Source organism: Vulpes vulpes, chromosome 1 (genome assembly GCF_048418805.1).
Source record: "Vulpes vulpes isolate BD-2025 chromosome 1, VulVul3, whole genome shotgun sequence".
NCBI classification, from domain to species: domain Eukaryota; kingdom Metazoa; phylum Chordata; class Mammalia; order Carnivora; family Canidae; genus Vulpes; species Vulpes vulpes.
The window spans coordinates 104106149-104121243 of NC_132780.1; the positions used below are offsets into that span (position 1 = coordinate 104106149).

At 36.5% G+C, this 15095-nt stretch overlaps 2 protein-coding genes across 6 annotated transcripts in view; one reads left to right on the plus strand and one right to left on the minus strand.

Annotated features, from left to right (window-relative positions):
* The window catches only part of CMSS1 (cms1 ribosomal small subunit homolog), a 383859-nt gene that overhangs the window by 211419 nt on the left and 157345 nt on the right, over nucleotides 1-15095 (plus strand). For 2 of the 5 annotated variants that reach the window (XM_072721611.1, XM_072721616.1), the window contains exon 2: nucleotides 8699-8763. The exons of the other annotated variants lie outside the window; for them this stretch is intronic. The gene's annotated coding sequence lies outside the window, so the exon portion shown is untranslated. The remainder of the gene's footprint in view (nucleotides 1-8698; nucleotides 8764-15095) is intronic. 5 annotated transcript variants of the gene reach the window in all.
* The window catches only part of FILIP1L (filamin A interacting protein 1 like), a 296680-nt gene that overhangs the window by 204429 nt on the left and 77156 nt on the right, over nucleotides 1-15095 (minus strand). The window lies entirely within an intron of this gene.

Genomic DNA, 15095 nt, shown 5'->3' on the forward strand with positions numbered 1-15095 from the left:
TACTACTCATTAAGTAATTTATCAAATACATGCATGAAAATTCTGCAGGTGCAGAATTTGCCTACTAACTCTAGTAGTTAAAGAAGTGTTTACTTCTTGAGAGCTCAGAGACCAACCAACCTGTGGTCCTCCACAGAAATGCATTCATTCTCCCTTCAGCTGGCAGACTGGCAGGGACATACCAGACAGTGTGTGTGTGTGTGCCTGTCCTTCCACAAACCTAACCCCATCCTCTACTATACTTTTCCTTCACTACTAGCCTTTTCCTGGGAAGTTCTTTCAGTGTCATCAATGCCTGTTTCATCTGGTTTTAACTAAGAACAGGGGGCTTCTACAGCATTTCACTGTGGCTGTTACTTCCCTCCCCTTGCAATAAGAAGCCTTGATGTAGGGCCAAGGCCTTTTCTTTGATTATAGGTCTGCTGATTATAATTTCCTAACATTTTTCTTGCATTAATTATACCTTAATGATTGCATTTTCTATGGTTCTCCACTTCAATTTTGTTAAAGTAGAATAGGACTTAAGAAGGAATCCTTCTAGATTTTAACAATTTATTTTTTATTCTTTTAAACTTGTTTAACCCATATCTGTTAATAGCTATTTTAAGTGATTTACCCTTAACAGGTCTTCTCAAAGTGTTCAGTGTTTCTTCATAAGAACAACTCCTGCCTTCACTGTCATATTTCATTACTTTACATAATATTTGATTAAATTATAATTATGATAACAAGTCCAACAGGCATAAGCAGGTTTGGGAACAAACATAATTGTTCAAACAATTGAGAGAAATGCATGGAGCATACTAGAGAACAGCCTTCTGGCCTCCAGGATTCATTATGTGTGGGCTCAGTCCTGAGCTGAACAAAGGGATAGAATTGAGTAAGTGGAGCTCAGTTATGAGAACTTCTGAATCTGTACTCTCCACATTTTCTTCATTTTACAGGTGAGACCCAAGGTAGTTACATGAGTTGCCCAAGGTTGTCGAACTCGTTGGTAGCCAAACTAGGTGTCCTGACTCTCAAGCCAGAGTTTTCCCCGGGTACGAGGGGAGAACTGACCTTGACTCTGATCCTTTATGAATGCAGGTTTATAGAGTGTACCACAAAGTATCTGTCTTTTTTTTAATTTTTTTATAAATTTATTTTTTATTGGTGTTCAATCTGCCAACATATAGAATAACACCCAGTGCTCATCCCATCAAGTGCCCCCCTCAGTCCCCATCACCTAGTCACTCCCACCCCCCGCCCACCTCCCCTTCCACCACCCCTAGTTTGTTTCCCAGAGTTAGGAGTCTCTCATGTTCTGTCTCCCTTTCTGATATTTCTCACTCATCTTTTCTCCTTTCCCCTTTATTCCCTTTCACTATCCTTTATATTCCCCAAATGAATGAGACCATACAACGTCCTTCTCCGATTGACTTATTTCACTCAGCATAATACCCTCCAGTTCCATCCACATTGAAGCAAATGGTGGGTATTTGTCGTTTCTAATGGCTGAGTAATATTCCATTGTATACATAAACCACATCTTCGTTATCCATTCATCTTTCGATGGACACCGAGGCTCCTTCCACAGTTTGACCAAAGTATCTGTCTTAATGCTTACTTTACCCACAGTTTTTATGTTGCCAGTTTAAAAGTACTTTTCTTTAAATTTTTCTTAATATCAAAACTGATCCTTTATTACAGGGAGCTAATCCAGATCAGGAAATTTATCACTTTTTTCTTTAAATGACCATAATTAATATGAGAGAGAGGCTACATGGAAGAATTTTTCAGTGGGGCTTGTCCTCCTTACGAGTCTGTAGCTCTATACTGTTCAAAGCTGCTTTTGTTCATCTAAAAACACAAATTTTAAAGGGTGCAGGCCTCAGACAAAGCTGCTTGCAAGCAGCATTGTACAGTTTATATTTATATGATCTCTTTCACAAACAATAAGTGCTGACTTCCTAATATCAAATTAGAAAGACTTTTTTCTATCACTTTTCTTTTTCCTGTTCCTTTCTTCCAGTGCTTACCCCATCCCCTTTCAGAAAAGATTTGATATTCCCTAGAGTCAAAATGTACTTGGAACTGGGCAGTTAAAATAAAATAAAAACCATAAGATGAATATGAAGAAAGGAGAGAAGTGCTGTACTCAAATCCCTGAAGTTAAGTGGTTTTGTTACTGTTGAACATTGCATTCAACTGAGCTTCCTCATAAATAAAACAAAACAAGACATTTGAATGTACTTTATTTTTATTTGCTAAAGGGAAAGATACCGAGTCTTCCAATGACCCTTATGTAAATGAAGCTTAATAATTATCTAGAGCAGGGTATTTGTCCACACATTAGATCTTGGAGAAACCATATTGTAGTCCAACTACATTCTTTGTTGATAGGGAACAGAAACCCAGAGAAGGTAAGTAATTTGCCAGTCAGTAGGCTTATTAGTGATAGCACCAGCCTGGAACTAATGTCCCCTCATATTGACTGGGGTCTCAGAGCACTGTTGCTTAGAAATCATGGGTATAGAGAGATCAGGTCCAGTCCTGATATAGTCCACTACCATTCCTCACTATTGGGCAGTGGGGACATGGAATGTCAAGTGAGTGAGATTTAGACTTGATGAAGTCAGAATGTGCAGAAGAAGGTTTTTTCTTCAGGGGCTTCTCTTTTCACTGAGAAGGAAGACAGAGGGTGGACGGACCTCTGTCACAGGTTGTTGTCAAATCACTATGGAGGACAAAACTATAATGATGGGTACTCTATTTATACCCATTTTAAAATAAATACTTTGTCAACACTTTCTTTCATCAGAATTTCTGGGAAGTTATGTTGTATTGTAGGACAGTGAATTTATGAGAGAATTTTGGGCAGGGATCTCAAACTCAAGCTGCCTACAGCAATCAGGCAGCTACAAGCCAGCTGTTTATTACCCAGAAGGCCTGGTTTAAGACAACAGGGAGAGTTCTCCAAAGGCGGCCGCTGCTTACCAGCGCCAGCTGATTTTTGTCATGTGAAAAATACAGGTTATACATTTGTGCATATCATATAGTGTTTTGAGAGAAGTTGAAAGTCTGAATTATTAAGTCTTGTGATTTTTAAATGTGGGCAACTTCCTTCTTAGACATGCGCAAGCCAGAAACCTTGGAGTTGTCCGTGACTCCTCTCTTCCTTTCAAAACCTACATTAATCTATCTGGAAATCCTCTTGGGTCTGCCTGCAATATATCTTCAGAATCTGATCATTTCTTATAGATGTCTCTTGCACTGTTATAGCCCAAACCACCATTATCTCTTTGTGGGATTACTGCAGTAGCCTCCCAGTTGGTCTCCCTTCCATACTCTCCTTCCTGCAGTCAGAGGGATATTATTGAAGCATAAGTCAGATCATGTCGCTCCTCCTTTCACAACCATCCAAAGGCTTCCCATCTCACTTAGCAAAATCCAAAATCCTCCCAATGCTCCATGAGGCTTTCTGACATCACCTCTGTAGCCACAGAGTGGCCTCCTGTCTATTCCTCAGATAAACCTGCTCATTTCTTCATCATGACCTTTGCCTTTGCTCTTCCCTTGCCAGGAATGTTTCCCCAGGTATCTCCATGGCTCAGTCACCTCCTCCAATCCCTTGCTCAAATATCATCACCATAGACCTTCCTTGGCCACACTATCTAAACTTGTAGCTACACACATACACCTCCTTCCTCTCTTCTTCTCAACTTTGTTTTCTTGTTAGTACATATCATGATCCCATATACTACATATTTTTCTTGTTTGTTATCTGTTTTCCACATTAGAATATAGGTTCCAAAAGAGTAAAGACTTTATCTATTTTTGTCTATTTGTCCATTGCTGTATACTTAGTATCTAGAAATGTGCCTCATACATAGTAGGTGCTTAGTAAATGCTTGATGAATAAATGAATCTAAAAAACCAATTTCTTCAACTTTGAGCCAAACAAAACTCTTTAGTGTGCCATATCCATCCTATACCCTCTTTGACCTAGGGTCAAAACAAAGAGTAAGCACTTCCCTAGCTACACCTAGGAGCTTGAGAACAAGCCTATGACTACATCATATGGCTTTCAGGCTCACGAAACCACAGAAGAGCTCTTCCAGTCATCTCTACACATTGAGTCCTCCTACTTCCACTCTGCTGAACTTTAATGCATGCTTATCGTTCTTTGCCGTAACAGTTTTTCCCAATATATTGATGTTTAGAATATGGAAAATGTTATTTGAATTAGTTCAGCCTCCCGAGTGAATTTCCAAACCTCTAAAGGTAGGAAACATTTGAACAATATGACTTTCTCCACAACACAGAGTTTAGAGTTAGACAAACAATGAATAGGAGGAAGAACACTACAAACAGAGGGAAAAAAATATGTAAAGACACTCAAGTGGAAAAAACTTCTGTGATTTGGTAGAGAACAAGTGAAACTAGACTGGGAGAAATGGGGGAAAGTGGTAGGAGAAGACATTAGAGAGGAAGGCAGGCCAAGGTAAGGAGTTTGGGTGTTGTTAAAGTCCAGTGGAAGACTCAGAAATTATTATTATGAACTATTTATACTGGTATTTTTTAATATAACTTTTTGCTAAAAGTTATATTAAAGTATTATATATAATATATATGAATTTATATATATAATATACCTAGAGCCTATTTTACATATATATAAATATAAAATATACTTATATATAAAATATATTTAAAAATATATAAATAAAAATATATAAAAAGTAATATATATATGACACATATACATCCTCAGGATGTTTTCAAGCAAGTCAGCCAATTATTAGCACTGTTATTTCAGTACCTAGACTGCCTTCCTTTTGTTTAAAAAAATTTTTTTTCTTGGACTTAAATGGTTGAAAAACTAGTTTATTTTCACATTTATAACAAAAATGTGAAAGTTTATTTTAAAATATCTTACTAAAGGGGTGCCTATGTGGATTAGTCAGTTAAACATCTGACTTCAACTCATGTCATGATCTCAGGGTCCTGGGTTCAAGCCCTTCATCAGGTTCCATACTCAACAGGGAGTCTGCTTGTCCCTCTCCCACTGCCCCTCGCTCTCTCAAATAAATAAAATCTTTTTAAAAAGAAAGAAAAATAAAATATCTTACTAAAATAACTAAATGTACTTATTTGTATAGAAACTAAGTTTTTAGTTACACAAGACTATAGATTTTGGTTATGATTGTTCAAAAAAGTAATGTTCTCCAGGCACAGTCTTTTCAATGATATCCACTTTAGTTATATATATTAAATGCTAAATGGCCATTCATTTTACCGTTGCATTTGCAACTTTGCCAAGTTACTATCATGTTAAAATGTGTAGCACTTTGCTTCTAAAAAAATAATCATATATACTTAACTATACCAAATGTACATTAATTGCAGTTTTTATAAAAGGTGTAACTTGTCCCTGAGCTCATGGTTTATTCTGGCCTATGTATTTTAATCATAAAAAGGAATCAAATGTTGAGCAGTTTACTAACATTCCATAGAAGATAGAACAAGACTCTTTTAGTTCAGTAAATGAGAACAGTAAAACATTCCTGAAGTTTTGTGTTGTTGTTTTTTAACTTCAGAATTGTGCAAGCCAAACTGAACCACTTAGAGGGATTTTGTAGCTTGGCCTTGGCCATCTGGTGAGTAAAAAGACAGATTCTGGGACATGATAACATTTGAGATATGAACAGTCCAAGCAGAATCAAGCTATAGGTAATCTAGAAAGCTGAGGTAAAGACCAAGTATTAGGACTAAGTTTAGAAAGTCTTGGAACATTCGAAGGCAGCCCACTGTGACATAAGTGAGAACTGTAAGAAGAAAAACTTCACAGCTCTTTGTAGCTTTCTCACACCTGATTTTCAGTAGCATTAAATGGAAATTATAGTGGCAGAAAAATTCAGAACTGGAAAGGATCACAGAGACCCAATTTTACAGATGAGGAAACCAAGGCTCAGAGGGTACCAAGGATTTGCTCAATGTCACACAACTAGAGTTAATGTAGGAATTTGGAACTCCTATTTTCTAGCTCAGTATTATTTTCTGTACTTTCTTGGACATTTTCTGACTGCATAGTCATTGGAGTTGTACCACACACAATAGGATTAGCTGACCTGGGTGAAGTAGGGAACACTGCCACCAGAAGTGAGTGATGAGGCAAAGGCTGTGCAGTGGCTACCTGACATGCATTCTCATTGTTCATGAAGGGAACTTATACTCAGAGCTCTCTGAGCTTTTCCGACTCTAATTTTAATAGAGTTTAGATACTTCTCATCACATTTGTAATAGGTAATTGTTTGTCCTCTCCACTTATAAAAATTATTGTTCACCCTCATGCATGCAAGTGTTATCCACTCTAGTGTTTTCTCAGAACCTATCTTCCCTTTAACAGCACCTGTTCCAAAGTTGTTCAGTAATACATTGTGATCAGAAAGCACGCCAAGACTCCAAGCTCTGCTTACCACTTGAAATGATGGGTAATCACTGTACCCGTAACTAATTCAATCTTCTGCATTAGACAGAAATCCAATAACTGATCTTCCTCTGTCATGCAAATATAAACATAGTTAGTTAAAGGGAGGTCCATGGCATTGAAATCAAACAGCTTGCCTGTTGTACATCAAGGACTTGGAATGGTAAAAGCACTTGGTGGGTGAGGGGATGGGGTAACTGGGTGATGAGCACTGAGGGGGGCACTTGATGGGATGAGCACTGGGTGTTACACTATATGTTGGCAAATGAAACTCCAATAAAAAAATATACAAAAATAAATAAATAAAAATAAAATCTTTAAAAAAATAAATGTATTGCCAACTGATAATATCTGTGTGAATAGAAAATCTCTGCATACTACTGTATTTTTCCTTGTATTTTGAACATAAAGGTATCTCTGCCTATGCCATCTCCATCCCTTTATCCAGCCTTAAAGTCTGTTCTTTCTGCGATAATCTCCCAGACATAAACATTTTTAAACTATGTGCTTAACAGTCATATTTCTAATAGGGAACTTCCAGAAAATAAGTGATTCAGTCTTATATGCCTTAGGGTAACCCCTTTCTCCACTGGAGACCAGGATGAATTATTTATTGTAGTAGACATGTGGTCACATCAGGGGCCCATCTCTATAGGGTTAAAACTTGGTTCTACACTTCCATCCTGAAGTCCTATGGGAAAGTGTCCAATATCCTCATTCCCTCCATTTCCACTGACCCTGGATGGATTTGGGAGGTGGAATGAGGGAGGAGATGGTGATAGGGTTTCATGTACTATAATAGTGATATGCTAAGGCAGTGAAGGACTTTTTTTTTTTTTTGAACATGAAGGAAACTGAGAGCCCAACAAGGAAGAAGCCACGTTATAGGACTAGAGACGTTATATAATAACATAATTGTCTAGAACCAACATAAAAACAAAACCTGAGACTCACATCTCCTGTATCCTGCGAGAGGTTTTTTTTGTTTGTTTTTCATTGTGTCATTCCACCCCTACTGAAAACTCAAGGTAGGCTCTGTTTCCTTTCCAAGGCTAACTGGACAAGGAGATTAGGCATTGTAACTTATATGAATTTGCCTTATTTTATCCCAAAAGAAAGACCTTGAGGGCAGTGTTGATAAACTTTTCGTATAAAAGATCAGATAGTAAATATTTTAGGCTTTTTCATACCTCTGGTCTCTATAGCAACTACTCAACTCTATCATTGTAACAGAAAAGCAGCCACAGACAATACAAGAACAAATGAGCAGGGCTGTGTTCCATAAAACTATTTATGGGCAATGAAATTTAAATTTTACGTATTTCTCATTTGTCATGAAAAATTACTCTAATTTTGATTTTCTTCCAGTGCTTTAAAAATCATTCTTGTAGGCTATACAAAAATAGACTATGGACCAGATTTTGACCCACTAGCCATCGTTCACTAACCCCTGTCCTAGGGGAATAAATATGAGAAGACCATAGGTGTTAAAACATGGAGAGAGAGAATATGATACCTGAAGGACAGATGATTTCAGTGTGGTAGGGGACATGACTGATTGGTATGCCTATGCAGGGAAAGGAGATTGATTCTATTTTAGGTAATCTGGATTGGTACTAGGTCAAATTCCACATTCTTTATTTTGACTTACTGTCTTAAAATTTATGAAAGGCAGGTTTTAGCTGTCCTTAGAGAAGAAAAGCAGAAATAAAAGGACATGTGACCTAGAGTTTACCATATGGTATGCAGAGCCAATAGGACTTTTTATTAGGAATGTCAGCTGGTGGTTTTCATTATCAGTGAATCCTAGGAAGCTTGTCTGAGGCAGGGAGTAGGCAGTTAGCCATATTCCTCCTTAGCACAAACTACTTCATGTCATTGTAAAGCTCTCAGAGAATATGTCTTTTGCTAAGCTGAAAGACCCATAAAAATCTCTGCTTTTATGATATAAAATCTATACTGGTAAACTTTAAATTAAAAAAAATCTCGTAAACTCAAAACCATGAGGGACCGTTTATTTATTAAAACAATATGAATGATTTACATGCAGTTGAATACAGCTTTTGTTGTTCTGTAGGCCAGCTCACCTATAACAATTGCATAAGTGATGGTGCGGTTCTTTATAAAAAGGGAGTATTCATTACTGTGATAGTGATATAATTAACACTTTTTGAGCAGCTACTGTGTGCTGTCATCTAACATACATTATCTCATTTATTCCCTCAACAGTCCTGCAATGTATCTATTATTCTCCCTTTGAAGATGAAATTGAGGCCCAGTCATATACACGCAAGGTAGCAGTGCCAAATCTATGTCTCTCTGACCTGAAAGTTTATGCTATTTCTGTTGTACCATTGCCATGATAAGAAATGTTGACCAAAAGAGAAAAACAAAAAAACTCCAGAATTTGAAAAATCATCAACTATATTGCTGACTATCCTTAGTCAGTTTATGTTAATTTTATTCTGTGTGGTTGTTGTACAGGAACAGAATCATTTCAGCACTTTAAAACCTTGAAAAATCACACCAGTTGTGTCTTCTAAGATTTGTGGTTTGTGTGTCCGTTAGTTGCTTGCAGTTTGTAGGCAGGCTGCAACCTTGAACTATTCACTGTCTGAACTTGCCCTCAAAGAATTCTTCTTCCTGCCCTACCTCTATAAAGTGGCAACCAATGAAAAACCCACAAGCTCAGCAGCTGCAGCTCTGGAAAGCTTCCATCAAAACCCTCATTCCCATATCCCCTTTGAAAATCACAGAGCTTGCTGTTATCTTCTTGAAGGTCATGACTAATGCTTATAAAACTTCCATAGCAAACACTGTCTACAAGACCCGAATTCCTTAACTTGAGCTCTTCGTTAAGTTATGTACACAAAATATTTACTGCCAATCAACTGTCCTACCCTAAATTCTTACCTCAAAACCTTGAAAGCAAATATTAGTATAGGAGCATTCTAAATAGTCAGTAAGAAAACTGGAAAGCTTAATGAATTTCAGAAAGTGCCTCTTTCCAGATCAGAATTGAACGAAAATTCCTGGTATATTGAGTATATGAAGTGACTTAGCCCTGTTCTTATCCATCAAAATTTTATTCTTTCCATGAATTGCTTTTTGGATTCAGAGATCAAGTATGCAGTAAACCTGTCTCTGAGGAAACAATTTTATTTTTTTCTAAATGTAGAAATGTAGTATAAAGGTGGCTATTTTGTGTATGACCGAGTGATACTGAAGTCCAGTTTTTAGCAGCCTTTTCAGATATGAATAATGTTATTTAATCCAGATCTTTGAAACCACAAGCAGACACAGTATGGATGTTTGATTGAAGGAATATGGTTGCTATTATTCACCCTGCCATGCTTTATTTTGCTTACATTAATGACCCATTAATACACTTAAGAAAAAAAAGTAAATTTGCATCATCATCCATTGAAATTGACAGGACTGGATGCTGGTGATTATAGACACAAGACTATCAAAAGATAATTTTTTAATGATCACAATGATCAATGATGATTGATTTTTCTAGACTGTCCCATGAGTATGTCCAGGAACTCTGGGAGGAAAAAGAGCTGCAGCCAGGAGACAAATACATGCTAATGCACCACTTATTGTCTGGAGGAAATGTATGTTCATGGCAGCAGTAAGAAGTTATTGGTTTGTATTTATTTATAATATACAGGCAGCAGACTGTTAGCATTCTGATTGTGCCCAGACATAATAGAAAAGAATTCACTAGCAATTTCATACTAGCTTTAGTAAGGAATGTACTTTTTGAATCAACATTGGTTAAAAGGTTGTCATTTTAGTTCTAGTAACCCCAAGGGTTCTTTCTGTTGCCTAAATTATGGAGAGAATTATTTGGGGTCTTAAATCCCACCTGAATTGACTGCTCTGGGTCACTTTAGCTTATTTCATTATCAGTAAAACTGAGCAGACATATATTTCTTTAATATGACAAAATATCTACTATTTGGGTAAGATAGTGAATTCAGATCTGTTGTGGGGAAAGGGAAACATTCATAAGTCAAAAGAGACTTTCTTGAAATATTGTTGATAAAGAATATCAGTGTCAGTTTTGCTAATGGGAAGGAAAGGCATGGTTTTATAAGCCAAGACTTTCTGTTAAATAAACAGCCCCAAGAGAATGTCCACTCTCATCTGTGAACAGTGTATGCATGTAAATATATCTGTTTGGGGATCCCTGGGTGGCGCAGCGGTTTGGCGCCTGCCTTTGGCCCAGGGCGCAATCCTGGAGATCCGGGATCGAATCCCACGTCGGGCTTCCGGTGCATGGAGCCTGCTTCTCCCTCTGCCTGTGTCTCTGCCTCTCTCTCTCTCTCTCTCTGTGACTATCATAAATAAATAAAAATTAAAAATAAATAAAAATAAATAAAAATAAAAATAAATATATCTGTTTGAGTTGAGGTTCCCCCCCCCCGAGTAGGATATCTCAACGACTGCAATTTTTTTTTTTACTTTTTGTTTTAATATTTTGACTATCAGTTATTTAAGTATCAGAAAATAACTTGGGTTGAGGTGCCTGAGTGGTGCAGTTGGTTAAGCATCCAACTCTTGATTTCAGCTAAGGTCGTGATCTCAAGGTCCTGGGATCCACAAACGATGGAGAGTCTGCTTAAGTTTTTCTCCCTCTGCCCCTACCCCCATTTTCTCATTTTTTTCTCTCTCTCTCTTTCTCTCTCTCTTTCTCATAAATAAATCTTTTCAAAAGAGATAAGAAAAGAACTTGAGCTGTCAAGAAAAGCCATCTTCATGTATTTCTGAAGCAAAATACTGGGTTTTGTCTCTCTCTAAGTAGCTCTAAGGCCTATTTACCTTATTTTTTAGGGATTATTCTAATATCATAAAGGTTATAAATGACTTTTATAAAATGACTATCCAATTTTTTGTGTCTGATTAGATTGGTGGTTTTGCCATAAAAAAAGTGGGACATTTTCAAGTCCCGTAGACCAAATCCATTAAAAAATTAGATTCATAAATAAATGAGCATTCTAAAAGCATTTTTTTCTTAAATTTTAAATGAAGAGACATTCACATGAACCTTATACTGCCCTCTGGTTCCTGGTAATCCAGGTGCCTTGACTTTTTTTCACCCCACCAAACTAATAAAGAAAATTTGCCATAGGGGAAGCAGAAACTTGTCTCATTTCATTAAGGGAATAGTTCTTTAATGCCTTTAAATTGTTTCATATGTTTTCATATCACTGTCATGTAATAGCTTTCCAAGAAAACTTTTTTATCATCTCTTTTTTATCCATTTTAATATTATATTTACTTAATCCATTATATCAAAATATTATAATTTCAACATGTAATCAGTTCAAGACAACTATTAATAACATATTTCATTCTTTTTCTGTTCTTGGAAAGCTGCTGCGTATTTTATACTTGGAGAGTATATTAATGTGAACTAGCAAGTGCTACTTCAAATGCTCAGTACCGCGTGGGACCAATGGCTATCCAGTTGGATGGTGCAGCTCTAGACCATGATATTTTAAGCAATATGGCAGGATCATGGACCTTCAGTGTTCTAATATCCTTCAGGAAAACATGTTATAAAGCTAGAGAGATTTAAATAAACTGGAAAACTATTTGTTCTGACACCCATAAAATCAGAAGATAAATCTAAGAGTATTTTGATACTATTGTATCATATGTAAAAGCCTCAATTAGGTTTATGGGATTGAAGTGAATTTCTTAAATTTGGGGTAACTAAAAATAAATAAGATGCCAAGGGAAGATCATGATCATATTCTTCAAAATAATTTTTAGTCACTGCCCACATATTCTAAGGATATATTGAGACTTTCCTACAAAAAGCATGGATCTTTTTTACTGAGGAGCTAAACATCTATTAATCTCTTAATCAAAGGATCATCTTGAATAAATGTGAATTGGTTGGACATTTTCCCCACTCCATTAGTTAATACAGAATGGAAAGGAATTATTTATGTATTTCTGAGAATGACAACCTTCCCTATGCTTATCACGTGTACTTAGAACAATCTAACCAGAGATTGGAATTTCAAATTATACTTGGGATCATCTGTTGAGATTCCAGAAAAATAACTGGAAGATTTTGAGTTTCTATAAACAGGGATTTTAGAACAGCATAGAATTATGTCCATTAATTTTCCATTCTCTTTGAAGTCAAGGGTATCTAGGAAAATCTGACACAGAACTAGATCAATTTTCTCAAGCCACTTATATGTGAGAATAAATTAAGATATAACATTGGCTAAAATTTCTACATGCTTAGTATGTTCGAGTAACAGATTTGAAGTTTATACATTTATGTGTGTATGTACCTTTATGCCTCCTTCTCTCATTTCTCCCCCCCCCCCCCCCAAAGTCTGGCAATCACCACTCTATTCTCTGTATATATGAGCTTGTTTTGTTTTGTTTAGGATTCTACATATGAGAGACTATATGGTATTTGCCTTTCTCTGTCTGACTTATTTCACTTAGAATAAGGCCCTAAAGATCCATCCATGTTGTCCTGATAGCCATTTAAATTATCTCATTAATATGCAGAACTTTAAATATAGGAGGAAAAAGAAACCCCATGACAACTGCAGGGGTCATCAACTCATGGCCATCTTTATGACATCTATATTCCTTTCCCTCACATTGGATTCTTAGGAAGCAAATCCTAGACATCATATAATTTCCATGGATTGTCTATTATGTGATTTGAGCTTTGTTAGGCTTTGAGGATAAAATGAATAAATAAGACATTGTCCTTGTTCTCAGAGATATCATCAGATCTTTCTGGGGTGATAATGTTTAGTAGTCAATATAATTATAAGTCAATTGTAACATAGACCCAAACACTAAAACACCTGAACCAGTTCTCAACATAGCAAAACCTAATGTAAAGGGAATAACTTTATGATATGCATCCCTGGGACCATTTTTGTGAAGACCTCTTTAAAGTATGAAAAATTTTCTAATTCCATTCACTAAAAGGGCCTCGAAGCAATGATACCCAGTAGCAATGAGCACACATGACACTAAAATTTTGGCTTCTAAGTCTCTTTCCCATTACAAGGAAATTGTGCTCCTTCGAGGAATGGCTGACTCCAGAGCTGGGGGAGGAAAACCAAGATGAGCCATGAAACATCTTTTCATGCCAGCAAATTAGGAAGTGCTCAAAAAATGTTAAAAGGGACCCAGGAACACAGGACACCTGGGTGGCTCAGCGGTTGAGTGCCTCCCTTCGGCCCAGGGTGCGATGCTGGAGTCCCAGGATCAAGTCCCACATGGGGCTCCCTGCATGGAGCCTGCTTCTCCCTCTGCCTGTGTCTCTGCCTCTCTCTCTCTCAGTCATGAATAAGTAAATAAAATATTTTTTAAAAAAATAAAAGGACACAGGAACCCACTTGAAAGGACTCCCACAAACCTGGGACAAATTGAGCAACAAACTAATAATTATAATGAAATACAACTCATTATATAAAATAAGAATCTGTGAGTTCATAGAATAAACAAATAGATATTCCATGAATAAAAAGGAAAAGCTCATTTTTTTAAAGATTTTATTTATTCATGAGAGACACAGAGAGAGAGAGAGAGAGGGAGGGAGGCAGAGACACAGACAGAGGGAGAAGCAGGCTCCATACAGGGAGCCCAATGTGGGACTCGATCCTGGAACTCCAGGATCATGCCCTGAGCCAAAGGCAGACGCTTAACCTCTGAGCCACCCAAGCATCCCGGAAAAGCTCTTTTTGCAGTAGAATGGCAATTAATAAATGTGGAATGAATGATAGATTAGAAAATCATCATTTTGGAACCATCGTGGTTACATTGATTCAAGCTAGAAGTATCAATGATTGCTAAAACTAGAAAGTGAAAGTTAACAAGGAACAGGACATTTATATATCTCAGAGAATCTCTCCACAAATTACTCATTAATGGCCATGGGAAATAGTAGCTTTAGAGGGGTAGTAACACATTAAGCAAGTGATCAAAATTACCATCACCAGTAATCAAACTGACAGCATGTGCCTCTGAATGTTATGTATTAGATAAAAAACATCTGTGATATTCTTGCCCCTCAAAATGCATAATTAATTAAATATTAAGGAAATATCAGACAAACCCAAACTAAAAGATACTCTTAAAAATTGACAGTGTCCCAAAACATAAAGAATAACTGAGGAGCTATTTCAGAGTAAAGAAAACCAAAGATATGTGAAAACTGAATGTATGTATGATCCTGGATTGAATCCTGAACTAGGGGGAAAAATGCATAAAGAACATTATTGGGACAATTGGAAATATTTGAATTAAGCTCTAGATTAAATATTAATATTGTTACTGTGTAAGTTTCCTTATTTTGATTATTACACTGCCATAAGGGTAAGTGATTATTTTTATTCTTAGGAACTATACACTGGTAACACTTAGGAACAAAAGGATATGATGTCTACAGCTTAATGAGATAGTTTAAAAAAACATGTGATATATATCTATAGATATAGATATAGATGGAGAGAAAATACAAAAGTAGCAAATTTTAACAATTGGTAAATCCCTGGTGTTTAAAAAGTTTTTGTGCTGTTCTTGCAACTTTTCTCAAGTTTGAAGTTATTTTGAAATTAAATTTAAA